This window comes from Ylistrum balloti, unplaced genomic scaffold, assembly GCF_031769215.1.
Source record: "Ylistrum balloti isolate Yb309-2 unplaced genomic scaffold, AGI_CSIRO_Ybal_v1 Utg371562, whole genome shotgun sequence".
Taxonomy (NCBI): Eukaryota; Metazoa; Mollusca; class Bivalvia; order Pectinida; family Pectinidae; genus Ylistrum; species Ylistrum balloti.
Genome location: NW_026782803.1, coordinates 5,904 through 12,651, shown reverse-complemented (window position 1 = coordinate 12,651; position 6,748 = coordinate 5,904).

The window sequence follows — 6,748 nt, the reverse complement described above, 5'->3', positions numbered from 1 at the left end:
ACAAAAGCATTCGTAAGTGGTCCAATCATTCTTGGGCACCTACTTAATAACAGTGGGACTTTTGTGAGCATGTAAAACTTCAAACAAACGGTTAATTTGAATTACTGTGCAAGTTTGAAAACGTTTTTCTCTAAGGCTCCTTTAAAACTGGACTTGTTTAATTCGTTTCATTTATTTACAATAATTGCGAAAAATACGTTATTTAATCCAACTTACGTCAACATATTCTGTTGACCTGGATGAATGCGCAAGGGATTTAGCGTGGGAGGAAACCCAACACGGTTAATTAAGAAGGCGACTAAAAAGATTCTTTCATATCTGTTTGGGAAATCATTACGTCACATTACCACCCATTGTCCCTTGAATCTTAAGGTGACATAAGATATAAATATTGCGGTTTTCTAGCTCCATAAAACCGGATTTTGTGTGTGAATGCTAAGAAATTCTGTTTGATATTTTTCAACTGGAGGTAAACAACCTATCCTATTTAATCAACCGGATTCGCGTGACTTAGAGATTTAAGTTCTGAATTTAGGTTTCAACCACTGCTGGAGGAGGGAGGGCGTGGGTGAGGGGTACAGATATAAAGAGACTACCGAATCATATATGTATGTACATATATAGAAAGCGAAATATTACCATTCTATTTTGCACAAGAACAAGAAAATTACAGAAGAATCAATGCATGTAATCAGATTTTACACTGGAAGTAGGAAGGCGTGGGCGTGGGCGTGGGCGTGGGCGTGGGCGTTTAAATAAGATTTTACACGAATGTTAGCCTATTCCATAATTCTGCATGTCAACTTTTATGGAATACGCGACCACATCCTGTGCATTTTTAACTGAAATGGTCTTTTGAACTATTTCTATTCAAATAAATATATATTATCTTATTTCAAAAGAAAACAAATCAAATCAGTATCCATATGACACCGACTATCAAAATCAATAAAACATATTGTCTGAATTAATGTTGGAACAAATGGTTGTTATGGTCTTGAATTTGACGTGACCTTTGTAAGCTGAAATGACGTCATTTCCACCATATTCGTTTTGACGTATGCGTCCTTGTCAACTTGGCTATAGCAACGTTTCGCTCCCAAAGAACGCAGAAGTTTAAGTCAATGCTCAGAAGAGATGTTATTACAACCATATAGAAAAAGAGCACAAAGAACAAAATCACAGAATTAATATTGAAATGAAATTCAACAAAAAAAGCATAATGTAATAGATATAAACTTAACATAAAAATGATCACATTGAGTTTGTTGTACATCGCACAACTAAAATATACTAGCTACTAATTCATTTAGAAATTGAGTTTTCGTTTTGTGTGAGAAAAATGAAAAAAGAACTAGTATTAAAACGAATAAAGCACGACAGGTAAAAACAAAGCGTTGTGAATTTGGAGTCCAGGACTCATGATTTTCCAATGGGGTTCGCCCATTTTGAGAAATCACAACATTGTGAAAATAGGATATTTTGAGAAAGATGTTGTTCATTTGTATGAAAACAGTCTTATATCTAAAATAATCATGGTTGGTTGTTCATACAACCATTAATTTAGCACAATATTTTGATATAAATATACTTTTAATTTTTAGAAACATTTACCTACGTATAGTATGAGCATAGCCAATAATATATACAGCATTTTCACTATGATTCACACATACAGATACACTCCCTCACACACACATACAAACATACACACACATATGCACATCGACATCGACATCCTTAAGATTAAACCATTTTAATTTTGTTTACACTCAAACTACCCATGCAGACACATTTGCATGAAGAAAAGTTGAAGTAAAGGAAGAAAGTGACTGAAAAAGGCATGAAGTTGATACCATTCTATGTTTGCAAGTTTCCCAACAAAGATTAATATTATAAAGTTCTTATATATAGAGAGGTAAGAGGTAGGAAAAGGCTTGAGATGTGGTTAATATCTTCAAAGAGAGATGTGGAAAGTAACCTAAAAAGTTGTTATTAGGCACAAATTTAGCAAACTGTCAGGCTTAATCTTTACTATTAAATATCAAGTTGAGCGACATTTCTCCACTTACTCCAGGTATTTGTGAATTTTGTTTTTAGCAAGATTATTTTAAGCATTTGATAGATACTTCTGTATGTTGCAATAATCGTTCATGCTACTGGCCAGTGTACTTATATTTATAGATTTGTTAGACATCTGGTTCTATAAATGCACTGTTCAATGAGAAGAATTACTTTATTGTCCAACTTAGCATTAATACTATTTTTGTGAACCGAAAAAGGAAGGCGAGCTTCTTTATTGAAAAAGAAATATAAAGTACATCTATAAGATTTTCAAACCTTTGTAATAAATTTTGCACTCACTGGCATTACCACATCAAATGAATTATCGTTTCACTTTCGGAGTTACAGAAAGTGCACATAGGATTAACTACTATACCAAATTTGAATAACTGGGAGTTTGTGGTAAGGATATGATGAGATATGCGATATTGAAATTATTGAAGTTTAGTATTTTCGTTTGCTATATGTGGAGTTTTGAGTACTATATATCATTCCCCTTCAGCGAATAAAATATGTCCTTGCCATTTTAATTGACCAGTATTTGTTTTATTTCAAATGTTGTGAAAGAATTTGGGACTATTGATACTGTGGAGGAAAGTCTGTATATTCTGAGGTAGGAACGGGTGAATAACTGGAAGGATATTTTGAAGTAAAGGGTAAGGCAGACATTTGCGGACTGCAGATATTAGCCCATGGACCTGAAGAAAATTTGTACGCAAGAGATAGTTCTGTGAAAGTTCTTCAAAAGTGAAGAAAGAAATATTGTCCGCACCCTCTAGGAGATCAGCAATCGTATGTATTACCGATATATACCATGATTTGTAGAAAATAGGTTTATTGTGCCAAATGCACTTCGTCAAGAATTATTTCTTTCGTTATTCTTTGATTTCTCTAAAATTATTTAATTTGTACCACGTAATAAAAACATCCTTCAAAAAATTATTTGTACATAAGCTACCACATTTTAATGTATATTCCAATGTTTTAACAAAAGATCCATATTCTCCTTTAAAATATATTTTCATTTACTTTCAGTGCAGTACAATATTTTTATCCATCCTGATTTAAGAGAATTGATGAAACCATTTAAATATAACTTTTACAAGCCACCCTTACAATAATCCTGAACAACAATGTTTCTTTTCACTTCGTCAGTGTAGCTAAACCATAAAAATTCCAATAATAACATGTTACTTGCCTTTATAAACTTTTCACATGGATTTAGAAAAGATCTAAATGAGTGTTTGCATTGGGATATCATCAATGACTTAATGATAGAATCTCGTGTGATATCTGAATTAATCTTTGTTTTTCTTCGCCTGATGTTGGTTTCTAGAGGTATACTGTCGGATACGTCCCCTAGACAATCCTGATGATCCTACTTGTATCAAAGCTCTCGACAATGCAGTTGTCCAACTTCTACCGCCACATGTTCGTAGTTATACGTTACATTTGTTCAAACCATTCAAAAAGATATTAAAAATTTAACAAACAAATAACAGTTTTGATACTGACTAGTTTGCACAGCATGTAAATATAAGTAAGAAAAAAAATGTATTAATTAAAGGATATAATTGAAAGACTTTTATTTGTTCAAAGAGAATATTTAAGCTGAAGTGTGTTCATCATTTTCTTTTTATCAGATACCAGATTTCCTGGCAAATCTTTCAGCTTTGATCTGACAATTTAATAATTTGTTTTTGTTACAGTTTTAGATATTAACATTCAATCTGTTCAAAACCAATATGATATTTGAAATAATGATAAGAACGTTTGGTATATTTTAATGTTTTTCCTCCTCAGAACACAGAAATGAGCACGTGAAGGAAGTAAGATATATAAACATTTTTCCCAAAAATTTCTATGTTAGTTCTAAAACATTGAACACACAGTCAGTAGGAGTAATCTGGCTTTAACAACCACATTAGGACATGCACGATTAAACACGTGCCAACACCAAGTGATCTTAACTATATATGGTAGACATATGACCATTTGGTCAACAAAAATTAGCATGCTTCTCTTATTGATAGATATAATCGTTTCTACTTAAGGATGTATCATGACTAGAAATTGTTTTTTTTTTTTTTTTTTGTGTTTCTATTTTATCACTTTCTATGTCAATATCTAAAATATATCAGTTATTTTGAAATTTACGGATTATTATGGTAATATTGTAAAGTGCTGATTATGAGATATAGCCAAAACTAAGGTTATTTCATCACCTACCTTTCTTCCTGTAATATATACCTAACAGGTTATGGTGTGAAACAAAACTTACCTGTCGAGGATACTGGAATGAAGGTACCTTCCCACTCAGCCTATATATACGGCACTGGTAAATGTTGTGACGGGAGAGAACAATGGGTACTAATTACAGGTAAAACTATAGTCTGTTTTAGGAAAGTGACAGATTCTCAGATAACATCTCTTACCTGTGGAATCATTTGGATTTAACCAATATGTATATTATGACGTATATAGGTAAATCATTATAAAAAAATTGATTGTCAATAATAGACCTTATATTGTAACATCTTTATCTAAATACTAATGAATAAAGAAACAACATGAAATATTAATATGATTTTAAGCTTAAATATATATATATATATATATATATATATATATATATATATATATATATAAACATGTACAATATGACCGATATCTTATAGCATTAAATATCACTGAATGCATTTTTGAATGTAGACCACACAGTTCTAAGAGTCTATATCCATTAAACACCACAAAATGTCACTTATAAGAAATAAAATTCAACTTCCTACAAGGATTAAAGTTGTCAGTGTTCATTATCATAATAAATGTGTATCCAAAAGTAGAACTTATTATGTTATTTAACAGTCTGTCTTCATATTTAATACCTGTTGAGTCAATTTCCATTTCTAAGGTTTTGGTATTTAATCCAGATGAAGAAGATGTAAAGCGGCATCAGCATGTGTCACGTCCATGGTGTTGTTCGGAAGCCTCTCCTTAAGAACCTGAAGTCTGTTCTCAATCTGTCGGTATTTCCTTTTCTTGGCACACGGTCTCCCTGCCGCCTGATACTGCAGAGTCTCAACATCGTTCATAGATTGGATTTCCCGCAACAGTTTCCCCGTGGAGAAGATCATTGTATGTGGACGAACGCATATCCGGTTATGTTTGCCGTGCCATCCTTCGATGTCATTTGTTGTACGCACTCCATCGTGATCAAAATGATTCCAGTGCTGACGATCACCTTCAATCAAGGTCTCTATCACGTGGTCCGTGAAATTGATAACATTATATCTGATGTCGCCATTGTCTTCAAAGGCCTGAAACCACACATCTTCAACTTGTTCCAGAGGAACCAAGGACAGAACTGCTGCGTGGCGGACTAGTTGTCGAATGTTTTCCTCGTCTCTGTGTCTGATGGCAAGTCCACAGGCATGGGTCTTCCACCAAATGCATTGTGTTTAGTGGGGAAAAAACCCTTTAATTGTTACTGCTGGGAAAACTGTCCCCAAAACATTCTTCACTTCAGAATCTAAAAGCACACATTCCGGATAAAGCCGCAGATTCCTCTGTAGCACAGCATCCTGGAAGAGGGTGAAAAATCTTACATATATCTGTTCACGTTTGTTCGGCAGAAAGGCAAACACTAGCGGGAAAACACTGTTCTCCACACAACCATTGATCGAATACATTTGATAGGAAAGTCCCGACCAGGAATAGAATGTCCCATCTCCTAAGGAGGTTGATGAATAAGTTAATTTGTAGAGGTTGTTGTCCGTCCCAGATACCATAATCCTCTCTCCCATAGCATCAATATCGTCACAAAGAAGAAAACGATCCCCAGTTGATGTCTCCTTCCATCTCCCCTGCAGATCGCCTTGGTTGCTTGTAAATTCGAGATGACCTTTGACTGGCTTCTGTACAGGAATGATTTACAGCTGTTGCTGGGTGGGAATTCTGTATCATCTCCTCAACATCAGCATCAAAATCGCTGTCATACAGATTCCCGAGTTTCTCATCGAACACAGAAAGAATTGGTTTAGTTTCATGACGTCATCGCTTCTTGACGTTGTTGACGAAAGCAAAAGTAGCCAGCCACAGGGTATCTCCTGGATGGTTATGATTGGTCGTGAACGTCACAGGGATGTTGTCCAGTGTGGTCAATGTTGCTGGACATTGGCTATCTATACATCCCCAATAGCATCGATCATGACGCCTAGTCTTAACTGAATACTTGAATCAGTATTACACCAAATAGTGTCCACCTCCACCATTTCCCATAAAATCTACTCTTACTTGTGTATTGACCATATGAAATATATAGTGGCATATAGTTCAAAGGTCAAATATATAATAACTTCATAGAAATATTAGTGAAAATTACAAAGAAAATTATTGGTGCAAAGTCAGTAATTATTTACTCCCATGTAGAGTGAACAATAATTGTTTTTATATCGACATTTGTTTTTATTTTTATAATCAATGTTTTGATAAACCTCTATAATGACATTCACAAACTATTATGAGAAAAAAACTTGTAAACGTTTATGTGGAAACAACAGAATGAAGAATCTTGACATTATGTAATTATAACTATTGTTTCTGTTAGACAACCCACTAGTTCTCTTCATGTCTTCATATATATATGGTAAATATATCTGTCTATAAAAAATATCTATTCAAACAT